We start from the raw sequence: 12,825 nt of genomic DNA, 5'->3' as shown, positions 1-12,825 counted from the left end.
GACAATCTTGATTCATACCTACTTCCGACGTATGACCGATTGTGGAGGTTTGAATAAATTAATTATTCTGGAAGTCAAAACATGCAAAACTGAAACAATAGTAAATAATTGACAATGATAGTAACACTTTACTCATAAATAAATCACAAATTTTATTCATCATCAAACGTCGATTACATTTTACAAGTTTCAGGAAAACTATCTAATCTGTAAAACTAATATCGTCCCTCAGCTCGATGCGCCTCGCATGCTGAAAATGCTTAACCCTCGTCAGTCCCTTCGTAAGGGGATCTGCAGGATTCTCATCCGACGATATCCTCCTTGCCACGAGGAGTCCTTCTTCAATCTTGTGTCTTATGAAGTGATATTTTCTGTCAATGTGTCGGAATCTGCCATGATCTCTTGGTTCCTTGGCTAAGGCAACCGCACTATTGTTGGTAAGTATAATTCATCCTCACCATGATTATTACACTTTCCTCATTCTCAAATCAATGATTCCTTACACAAACATCATCACATTCTTGTTAGATCTTCGAATCTACAAGTGATTATTCAAGTGTTCGTGAGTTGAACACATCTTTTCTCCATCATCCATCTACTGAAATCACTCAAGGTGAGTTAATAACCCTACATTTTCATGTTTTCTCAAGTTTTTAGGGGGGGAATACAAGTTAAAACACCAAGAACATAACTAAACTTTTCTAACAGCCTTCATCAGAAAAGTTCAACTCCATTCACGGACTGTTTTGGACAACTTAAACATTTTAGTTTTCAAAACTGTTTTAGGTGCAAGTAGTTCCAATTCTTAGCTTTAAAATGACTACTTGCACATCTCCACACGATTTTTCTACAATTTATGGTGATTTTTACAAAACAGCCTGTCTTTTCAAACATAAATCCTGACCAGTCTGTGAATATGAGCATTTTAATACAAGTTAAACGCTTCCAAAAATCATGATAAAAATTATGAGTAAACTAGACTCATTTTAGGAATTCTCAGAATTTACGGATCTAGTTTTCGACTTCGTATGATTTTTCTATGATCTTTCTAAAACAGTGCAGAAAGATTTAGAGTTAGTTAACAGCTTCTAACTTTCAAAACACTTTGTAACATGTTGAGCAAAGTGTTAAATCTTTGATAACTTCATAAATTACATGTACTTCTTGTAATGATATATTTTTAGGAAATTACTTACTGAATTTATAAGAATCCTCCATCATAATCATTAGTACAAAACAAAGCAAGATAAACATAGCTATATTGTACTATATATTTGACTTACATAGAAAGGGTTCTTATACACCACAAATAAACATACTAAACTATAATAAGTATAGTTAGGTTGCATATACATTTCAAACATTTTGATAAACTATAATAAGTATAGTTTATGATCATTTACATTACAAAAGGTTTTCATACGAATGGGGTACATTCCAAAGTACCGAGTTTTCATATAAATGGGGTACATTCCAAAGTACTGGGTTTTCATATAAATGGGGTACATTCCAAAGTACCGGGTTTTCATATAAATGGGGTACATTCCAAAGTACCGGGTTTTTATACAAAAAGGGGTACAGATACAAAGTACCGGGTTTTTATACAAAAAGGGGTACAGATACAAAGTACCGGGTTTTTATACAAAAAGGGGTACAGATACAAAGTACCAGGTTTTTATACAAAAATGGGTACAGATACAAAGTACCGGGTTTTTATACAAAAAGGGGTACAGATACAAAGTACCGGGTTTTTATTACAAAAAGGGGTACAGATACAAAGTACCAGGTTCACATAAATAGTTGTTATGATATTAAAAATATATTTCATCTAGAATTGTTAGACTTCAACTATAATCGCTGAGTGTATATGCTTGAGTCATATAAGAATTTAGTCTCGATTGGCTTATAATTGGTGGGGCCCGCCTCATCTCCTGTTTCTCGTTGGGTTGTGGACCTAGGGCAGACCCACTATATTCAATGTTTTATCTAACTTAAATCTTATATAACTTATATACGCTGGACGATTATAGGGGAAATCTACGGGTCATTCTACGGTTCATTATCGCATCATATAGAAATACTCTGTTCATACTTAACTAAGAAATATTGGATTTTCTGGAAATCAAACTCTATCGATTTTACAGGGAAAACGGTTTCTACTTCAAACAAAACTCTTATGAACTCACCAACTTAATTGTTGACACTTTTTCAAAACTACTTGTATTCTCAGGAAATCAGTGAAACAGGAAAAACTTCAACGCTTTGAGGATGGGACGTTAAACCGTCAACAATTTCTTTTTGTCATCATAATGTAATTGATTTTGAAACATCTAAACATATACTTTGGTGTAACTTTTTCAGTTTTATTTATGATGGTTGTATTCACTTTGAGCACTATTATACTCGTTGTTGTGATACTGTACATGAAGTCCTCCACCCCCGGACGTTTCCGCCATCCTTGGTTTGGGGGTGTGACAGCTGAAAAGCTAACCAAAATTTATGTGCGCGAAATAGTAGCACGGCATGGAGTGCTTATATCAGTAGTATCAGATCGAGACGTTCGGTTCACTTCCAGGTTTTGGAAGTGGTTTCATGACGAGATGGGGACTCGTATTCATTTTAGCACCGCTTTCCACCCTCAGATGGACGGTCAGAGCGAGAGGACGATTCAGACTCTCGAGGACATGCTTCAGGCGTGTGTCCCGGATTTTGGTGGCAGTTGGGATACGTATCTTCCATTAGCGGAATTTTCGTATAACAATAGTTACCATGCTAGTATTGACCGCCCTCCTTTCGAGATGCTCAATGGGAGGAAGTGTAGGACCCCGATTTGTTAGGGTAAGGTCAGTCAGCGAGTCATCGGGAGCACCGAGGTAGTGCTCAAGACCATAAAGTTGATCTAGCAGGTTCGTAGTAGACTACAGACTGCATAAAGTCGACAGAAGAGTTACGCCGACAGGAGGCATTCGGATTTGGAGTTCCAGGTGGGCGATATGGTCCTCCTGAAGGTATCACCTTGGAAGGGTGTTATCAGGTTCTGGAAGCGGGGCAAGCTGGGCCCCGGGTTCATTGGTCCTTTTAGGGTTTTGGCACGGGTGGGTCGGGTTGCTTGCCTATTGGATCTCCCATCAGAGCTTAGCCAGATCCACAACAGTTTCCATGTTTCTCAGTTAAGGAATTGTTTGGTGGACGAGTCAGCAGTTCTACCCTTGGAGGATATTCAGGTTGATAGCAGCCTGAATTATATAGAGACCAGTTGTGATCTTAGATCAAAAGACGAAAACCTTGAGGAACAAGGTGGTTCAGTTAGTGAAGGTGCAGTGGCAGCACCGGAAGGGGTCAAAGTGGACGTGGGAGATCGAGGAAGAGATGAGAGAGCATTACCTAGAGTTATATTCAGATTCAGCTGCTGCAGACTTCGAGGATGAAGTCCAAGATAAGTGGCGGAGAGTTGTAACGCCCCATTCCTGGTATGTAATTTAAATAAAGTATTTTCTTTTCTTATGGGGTACTCGACGAGTCTGTAGCCCGACTGGTCAAGTAGAGACGGGATTTGCACGCGATTTAAGTTGGCTACTCGACGAGTCCATATGCTGGGACTCAACGAGTCCACCTGTCTGGATGAAGCCCTAATTTTAAGGGTTTACACCCTATTTAAACACTTTTATGCGCCCCAACTTAGCCTCCATCACCCTCAGAGAATTTCTAATCAAACCCTAGCCTCCTTGATGAGTGTGTGAGTGATTTTTTTCCTTGTGAAGGAACTTTTGGTGCAATTTGGAGCAAGTAGAAGAAGGAGAAGGTTGAAGAAGTAGATCCAGAACACACTCCTTTGTGGTAATCTTTTCTAGTAATATAGTCTCCATCTTGTTTATTGATCTAATAGATCTAGTTTGTTCCCAAATTGTTGATTTAATCTCAAAAACCCCAATTCCTTTGTGATAAATCCTTATGATCGAGTTATACTTCAGATCTAGCCTCTCTTGGGCTCTAGGAGCTCAAGGAGATCACCTTTTGGGAGCAATGGCTTTGCTTTGGCTTATTAACCCCATAATAGTGGAATTTTATTGAAATAGCTTCATTTTTTCTTGGTTACACGTAAAGTTAGCAACTTTACGTGTTCCGATAGTCCCAGAAGCTTAGATCTACAAGTTAGAGGCTCTGAAATGGATTAGAATCGACTGTATGGAAATTGCATGCTTAGGACTCGGCGAGTTGTTCTTCAGACTCGACGAGCCGAGTCGTGAGTCCCCCGTCTTTCCTCGATTTGTGATTTCAAGGTGAATCAGTGACTGAGGAAGGGACTCGGTGACTTAAAATCAGAGTTAGTATTGGAGGGACTCGGCGAGTCCAGTTAATTGGAAGTTGACTTTGACTAGGAGGCTGACTTTGACCAAGGGTAAATAGTCCTTTTACCCTAAGGGAATTTATCAGTACCTAATCTAGTGTTTTTGGGATTTGTAGCCGGAGAGTTCCGGAGCAGCAGTCAGCCAGTTTTAGCAGTGGTTTCGGACTTTGGTCTGATGCAGTAGTTCAGTGTGCTTGAGGTCTTAGTGATTCAAGCATGTCTTTGTGTTATGTGTTCCGGACTTCGGTCCAATGCAGTATGAAGTATATGTGTTTATGCTAGTTGATATGTTTAAGCTATGTTATGTTATGCTCAGTCAGTTTCCGGACATCGGTCCGATGCAGGGGACAAGGTCCCAATCAGTTTCGGATTTCGGTCCGATGCATTTAGTTCCGGACTTCGGTCCGATGCAGGCGACAAGGTCCTAGTCAGTTTCGGACTTCGGTCCGATGCAATTTCCAAACTTCGGTTCGATGTAGAGGGCAAGGCCCTGGTTAGTTCCGGACTTCGGTCTGATGCAATTTCCGGACTCCGGTTCGATGCAGTGGGAAAGGCCCAATAGTTGTTTATGTGTTATTGTATGGTATGTGGTAGTTTGGGGGAGCTCATTAAGCTTCGTGCTTACAGTTTCAGTTTTGGTTTCAAGTACTTCCGCTAGTAAAGGGAAGAGCTCGGGTTGAAGGCATCTGTGACAACTGTCAATTTCTGGTCAAGTCAAAGTCAAATAAAGTCAACAAGTCAAACCGGTCAACTCAACTAACCCTTGTGTACTAGGGCTTATGTTAGGTAAATACTATACAACTCGCTATTCTAATGAGAAGTCATAAATTGAAAAGTACATAAATCTAGATTTCCTTAACAGAAAACTGTGGTAAGTAACGAACAGAACCGATAAAACAATGTTGCACACTCATCGGGAGTGTGTAAGGTCCTTAAACATGGCTTAACGGGGTTTACGGACCTTGCATTGCGAATTCGGACACTCACAAATGTCACACACGAAACCTCTCTCAATCATTTTCACTCTATCTCTCTCTATTTTGAAATATCTCCCAAATATCTCTAAGTATGTGAAATCTCTCCCAAATCTCTCTAAGTATGTGAAATCTCTCCCAGATCTTTCTAAGTATGTGAAATCTCTCCCAACTCTCTCTTTGTATGAGAAATCTCTCCAAGAATGTGAAATCTCTCCCAAATCTCTCTAAGTATGTGAAATCTCTCCCAAATCTATCTTTATATGAGAAATCTCTCGAAGAATGTGAAATCTCTCCCAAATCTCTCTAAGTATGTGAAATCTCTCCTAAATCTATCTTTGTATGAGAAATCACTCTAAGAATGTGAAATCTCTCCCAAATCTCTCTAAGTATGTGAAATCTCTCCCAAATCTATCTTTGTATGAGAAATCTCTCCGAGAATGTGAAATCTCTCCCAAATCTCTCTAAGTATGTGAAATCTCTCCCAAATCCCTCTCGAAAGTTCCTTAAACTTTTTATAGTCTTTCGGGACATCCCGACCCTTAACCAGGTCAAAAACGGCTTAAAACGGGGTATAAACGGATAAAATAGACTTAAGGAGCCGAACCCTCTTAAGGAGCCGAACCCCTCTTAGGAACCGAACTTGTCAGAAGCGAAGGTGTCAGAAGCGAAGGTGTCAGAAGAGAACTTGTCAGAAGCGAACTTGTCAGAAGCGAAGGTGTCAGAAGCGAACTTGTAAGAAGCGGAGGTGTTAGAAGCGAAGGCATCAGAAGCGAAGGCACCATCTCGGACCGAACCCTCTCAGGAACCGAAGGTCCCTCTCGGACCGAAGCTCGGCAAACCAAACCCGGACCTTCCCTTTCGGACCGAGCCTCGCATGATGAACCGAACCTCGCACAAGGAACCGAAGCTACCTTCGGCCCATTTCTCCTCTTACCCTCTTTTGCCTCATTTCGCCTTCGGCTCATGACCAGAAGGGACCGAACCTCGGCCAGGACCGAGAGGTCTCACAGGAAAGCCCATTTCTTCCCGGTTTTCGATTCCGACTTCGTTTTGGCTTCGTTTTTCATCATTCTAACGCGGGATTTTCACCCAAAACATTCTTTTAACATTTAGGGACCCATATCTACTAATTACCCACGTTTTTGGGGATAAAACCTTATCCATGAAGAGTGGGTGAGGTACAAAGGTTGAGTGTTGACTTTTCTTTATTCTATGACACAAGCAACCACTCCCATACCCACTCCATGTCACTATTCACCATCAGCCCATACGTAGTCATTTTATGGTACCTTTCCCACCATTTTTCAGCCACACACTTGGTCAAGGGTTAGAAAACCCTCCTCTCTCCTCACACTTCATTCATTCTCTCATTTCCACCAAAAGATCAAACACTTTTCTCTCAAACTTTTTCTCTCTATTTCGAGACTCCAAGGCTGATCATCAAGCTTTATTATACTCTTGGTAAGTATAATTCATCCTCCTTGTGATTATTACACTTCATTCTACCCCAATCATCGATTGCTTACACAAACTCCATCACTTTGATGTTAGATTCTCGAAAATCTTCAAGGCATCTTCAAGTGTTCTTGAGTTGAACACTTCCATTATCCAACATTCATCTACTGAAATCATATAAGGTGAGTTCATACCCCTGTATTTTCATGTTTTCTTAAGTTTTAGGGGGGGGGGGGGGGGAATACAAGTTAAAACACCAAGAACATAACTAAACTTTGCTAACAACTTTCATCAGAAAGGTTGGACTCCATTCACGGACTGTTTTGGACAACTTAAACATTTTAGTTTTCAAAATTGTATTAGGTGAAAATAGTTCAAGTTCTTAGCTTTAAAATGACTACTTTCACATCTCCATACTATTTTTCTACAATTTATGGTGATTTTTACAAAACTGCCTATCATTTCAAACATCAATCCAGACCAGTCTGTGATTATGGACGTTTTCACACAAGTTTGAGATCATTAAAATTCATAATAAAATTTATGAACAAACTAGACTCATTTCCCAAACTCTTAGAATTTACGGATTCTGATTTGGACCTTTGATGATTTTTCTATAAATTTTCTAAGAACAGTAAAAGAAAATGTTAACAACAGAAAAATACTATCAATTTCATTTCACCTTGTAACATGTTGAGCAAGGTGTATATCTTTATGTGAATATATGTTTTTGCAAATAGATGACATTTTGCCTTAGTTTATAGTCATACATCGGAAAAACAAATGGATTTTCTTTTTACCTACAAAAGTATGGTAATTAATTAGTAGTTATATTGCATGTTGCTTCACTTTAGCAAAAGTGTATATACATATCGGTAAACAAAAGGGCTTTTACCTTCATAAATACAGTAGTTAACCATAATAATCAAAGTTATAACTATTACATTTAAACGTTTTGATAAACAATAATGGGTATGGTTTATGTTTCCATTAACACAACAAACACATTTCGGAAGGTTTTATTCCCACATAAAAAGGTTTTACACTCACGCACACTACACGTAAACTAGTTAACTTAAATGGTGAGATATTCATCTCAGTACTCCTAGAGTACGGTTTAAAATTCCTAGTAGTTATAACTAGAGTCTCTTATAGGGAGAACGTGATAGTTGTGTATAGATCTATATTGGGTTTGACACCCCACACCTTACTGCTAGCTACAGTAGGACCTGCAGGTCTACGGGTGACAAATGTCATAACAGTTTTCGATGCCTAAGAAACATCGTGGCAGGTTCATTCAGTCATAGTATGGTTATAGCGGCTCACATAAGGAGTTAACAACACATAAAGTTTACGGGTATTTTCATAAATAAAAAGGGGTTTTATGTCGATTTAAAATCACTTTTTATATCAATAATTACAGATATTATTGTATACTTTCAGCCTTGGTATTTAAGACTACACACCATTCACTACGGGATTTTTCTCAAATCAGAAAGGGTTTTACGCCAATTTAAAATCACTTTTATATCTTTAAGTATGACAAATCCTTGTTCATTCTCGGTCCCGACATTTAGGACCACATAACTTTTATAAGGAAAATATTGGATTTTTCTGGGTAACACACCACACATTACAAAGAACGGTTTCCAAACTCTTTATCTAAAAAGCTTATGAACTCACCAACTTAATTGTTGACATTTTTTTAAAATTACTTGTATTCTCAAGAAATCAACGAAACCAAGTAACCACAAGCTTTTGAGGATGGAACGCTACGGCGTTGAACAACTATTTTTATATCATGTTGTGATCAATCATTGAAATATGTAATACTTGAAACCATGTAATTCTTTTCTGATTATATTTATGATTGGTTGTATTTACTTTGAGCACTATTATACTCGTTGTTGTGATAATATACATAAAGTCCTCCGCCCCCGAACGTTTTCCGACATCCTTGGTTTGGGGGTGTGACAGCATCGCATACACCACAGCTTCAGTTTTATTCGAATATTTGACATGATTGATACAGTTGTTATGACTTTTGAGTTACTCACTCCATGGTTTTATTATGTACGACATTGATGACATGATTTTAGTAAAATTAAAACAAAAAATTTTGGGTTGTAAATTGTGGATGTTACAAGCACATTCCATGTTTCGCAATTGCAGAAGTGCCTAGTGGATGAGTCCGCGGTGGTGCCCCTTGAGGACACTCAAGTTGATGATAGCTTGAACTATATCGAGAGGCCGGTGGCGATTTTGGAACATAAGATGAAGGAGCTGAGGAACAAAAGAGTAGAGCTAGTTAAAGTGCAGTGGCAGCACCGCAAGGGTTTAGAGTGGACGTGGGAGCCCAGGGAAGATATGACGAGGCACTAACTCGAGTTATTTTCAGAGACAGCAAACTTCGAGGACGAAGTCTAAGACAAGTGGGGGAGAATTGTAACACCCGGTTCCATGTATGCATCTAAGATAAGTTAATGTTATAATTTTTACCTTTGGACTCGACGAGTTAAAGGCCCAACTCGTTGAGTAAGGATGAATGTCAGTCGGGGACTAAGAGCCTACTCGACGAGTCGGAAAACTGACTCTGCGAGTAGGTGTTGTTTGATGGAAACCTTAATTGCAAGGGTTTGCCTCCCTATTTAAAGAACATAACGCCCCTGTGGCCTCCCTTATCACTCCTTCAAAGTCCAGAAAGCCCTAAACCGCCACCCTTGAGCTTTGTGAGTATTTGAGTGCCATTTCGTAAGTTATCTTGTATGATTGAAGTTGGGTGAAGAAGAGGAAGAGGGAGGATTCAAGAGGAGATTTCAGATCCAGAATCAACACCATCTTCTCCTCATTTTCTGGTAATAAAGCTTCACACTTAACTTAAGATTTCCTAGATCTTCTTATGGTTATTTTGGGCTTTGAAGCTTGATTCTTTGGATTTGGACGTCCCAAGTTGATACACCTTCAGATCTGGACCTTGAAGGGTCCTCATGGCATAAATGTGCCATCTTTATGGCCATGAGAACCCCCATGCATGCTATTAACCCCATTTTGACCCCTTTAAGCTCAAATGTTTCATGCAAGCATGTAAAGTTTATGACTTTACATGATATATAGGCCTTAGGAGCCCAAATCTACCTTTTGGTTAAGTTTTTCACATCAAAAATCGACTTATGGGCTTGGTCATTTGTAGACTCGACAAGTCAGTTTTGGGAATCGGCGAGTCATGGGTTGATTCCCAAATCAGTTCAGGGTTCAAAGGAACCCAATTGAGTTTAGAAAAGATTAGATAAGTCCAGAGGGGTGACTCAACGTATTAGGACATAGCCATGGCCTGGAAACCATGGGACTCGGCAAGTGGAAGAACTCACTCGGCGAGTCCAAGGCAATCTCCCAACCCATGATGATAGACTCGACGAATTGTTCATACAACTCGGCGAGTCACATACTGGACATGTTCATATGATGAAGATAGACTCGATGAGTTGTTCATACAACTTGACGAGTCGGTTAAAGGTTGTCCCGATATAATGAATAAAGGAGAACTCGTCGAGTTATTGCAAAACTCGGCGAGTAGAATTGGGTTGAGGACAAATGAAGGACTAGGGGACTCAACAAGTTAGTGGGCTAACTCGGCGAGTCAGGTCAACTGGAAGTTGAATTTGACCAGGATGTTGACTCTAGCCAGGGGTAGAACGGTCATTTTACCCTGACAATAGTAATCAGTGTTTTGACTAAGTGTCATTGTGGAAATTATAGTCGGGGAGTCACCGGAGCACCAGTCAGACATATTCCCGCTCAATATTTCAGCAGTCAACTACGTGAGGTGAGTATCATTCCAGTAGGAGCAGGTCTACGACCACAATGTCGGCCCTCTTAAATGATAGTAGTTCCGGGCTAGGGTCCGATGTCGGGGTAGTCCCGAGAAGTAGTTTGTATGCTTGATGTCTTTGTGATTCATGCATGTATATATGATTATGTTATATGTTACGATCATATTTATGCTATGTTCAGTTTATTCCGGACTTCGGTCCGATGCAGCGGGCAAGGCCCTAGTTATTCCGGACTTCGGTCCAATGCAGGGGGCGAGGCCCTACTTAGTCCGGACTTCGGTCCGTTGCAATGGGCAAGGTGCTAGTTATTCCGGACTTCGGTCTGAAGCAGTGGGTGAGGCCCTAGTTAGTCCGGACTTCGGTCTGATGCAGTGGGCAAGGCCCTAATTATTACGGACTTTGGTCTAATGCAGTCGGTGAGGCCCTAATTAGTCCGGACTTCGGTCCAATGCAGTGGGAAAGGCCCAATATTTGCTTTATATATTATTGTATAGTATGTGGTAGTTTGGGGGAGCTAACTAAGCTCTGTGCTTACAATTTTTAGTTTTTGTTTCAGGTACTTCCGCCAGCAAAGGGAAGCGCTTGGGTTGATCGCATGGCACCCACCACAGTCTTTAGCCTGGGAGTTTTACTCTGATATTTTGATATGGCATTTGACGTGATATTTGATATGTGATAGATATTGTGAGACGTTGAAACACACAGTTTATGATTTTATACTCTGGTAATGAAATGATGGGTTTAATGATGTTTTAAAAAAGAAACTTTTGGGTTGTATTTTTGGGATGTTTCACACTCATTGTCCAATTTCTAATTTAGACCTTATTTCCCCAAATGGGCCTAAAATTCCCAAGTACAATATAATAATCCTCAAGGGCCCAATCTTGGCCCAAAAAGTCCAATACTCAAGTTTCTTATTCCTAAGTCCAAAATTATACTTCTGATGTGATTTGAAATCGAGTTTAAAGATCAATTCACATAAGAATTAAGAAAGAAGAAATATGATGAACACGAGAGTAAATATAATCTTTGATTAGCTCATATTATGCTTTTGATTTTACAGAGTACAAAGGAATTCTCTGTAAAGAATGTATGAAAGTTAAGTTCTGACTCAGTACAGTCTCCTATTTATAGGAGTTACAAAAGCATAACAAAAATACTAAGGACTAGACATTCAGACAATCTATTAAAATGCCTTAGTAAATATAACATTACATCCGAAGACTCTACTTACGAAGATTAGAGATCCTTCGTAACCATACAACTAACACTTCGACATATTACAACACTTATACCCTAACAATCTCCCCCTTTGGAATAAAGGTCGAAGTCTTCATGAAGTAAGTAGTTGAACAGCATACATCAGCACTCTTCGGATTTCCATGTACCAAGAGATAACTTTCTTTATCTCCTTCTTGTCTCCTCCTGAATTCTTCTTGCAATGATTCATACGAACAATTAAGTTCGTATATTGCGAATTTGTATATCTTTCCACTTCAGCGGTTTGAAACAAGAATCTCTTGGCCCTTCCAGCTTTATCCTTTCCTGCGAAGACAATCCCCAATGGCTTTAAACTGATTTCTCCGTCTTCGTACTTCTTCAACTCAACCTGCTTCTTCGTAAGAGCCATTGGTGCTGTAATGTCGATGCCTTTAACAGTAGCGAGTTCGACATTAGTTTGAGCTAGGCATTCGAAATAATTCTCCAAGAAAATTTTTATGTGCCTACACCCAAGACTGAAAACATCTGGTTCAGTCTCTTGGAGGAAAGAAAAGGACTTGTCTTTAAGAATCAGAGCAATATTGATGCGATCGTAAGTGTTCATCAATGGAAAGTCCGCCACAATGAACTCTTGTATCTTTCCACTTGCTCTTGTCACCACAAATTTCAAATTCTGCAACTTTCCTTCGAAAATAACATCCCTTTTTATAGATATCACCTTCTTAATCTTCTCCAAGTACCAAACTTCTTCTTGAGCCTTTGCCAACACTGCATGAAATCAAATTTTCATCTTCTTTCCCTCTTCGATATCCATGGACTTTGTTTCTGCTTTAAACTGAGGCATGACGAACATCATCTCGTTGATCGAAAAGTCAAGTTGACCAAAATCAGTATTCGTCACCACAAAACTCTTCTTCGGAATCTTCTCAAATGAGTACATATGATCGAACATCACCCTTGACTCAATAGTTTCGTAGTTGAACAATTTCGAAGG

Source organism: Lactuca sativa, chromosome 1 (assembly GCF_002870075.4).
Source record: "Lactuca sativa cultivar Salinas chromosome 1, Lsat_Salinas_v11, whole genome shotgun sequence".
NCBI classification, from domain to species: Eukaryota; Viridiplantae; Streptophyta; class Magnoliopsida; order Asterales; family Asteraceae; genus Lactuca; species Lactuca sativa.
The sequence above is the reverse complement of the archived record's forward strand: the minus strand, read 5'-3'. Positions refer to the sequence as shown.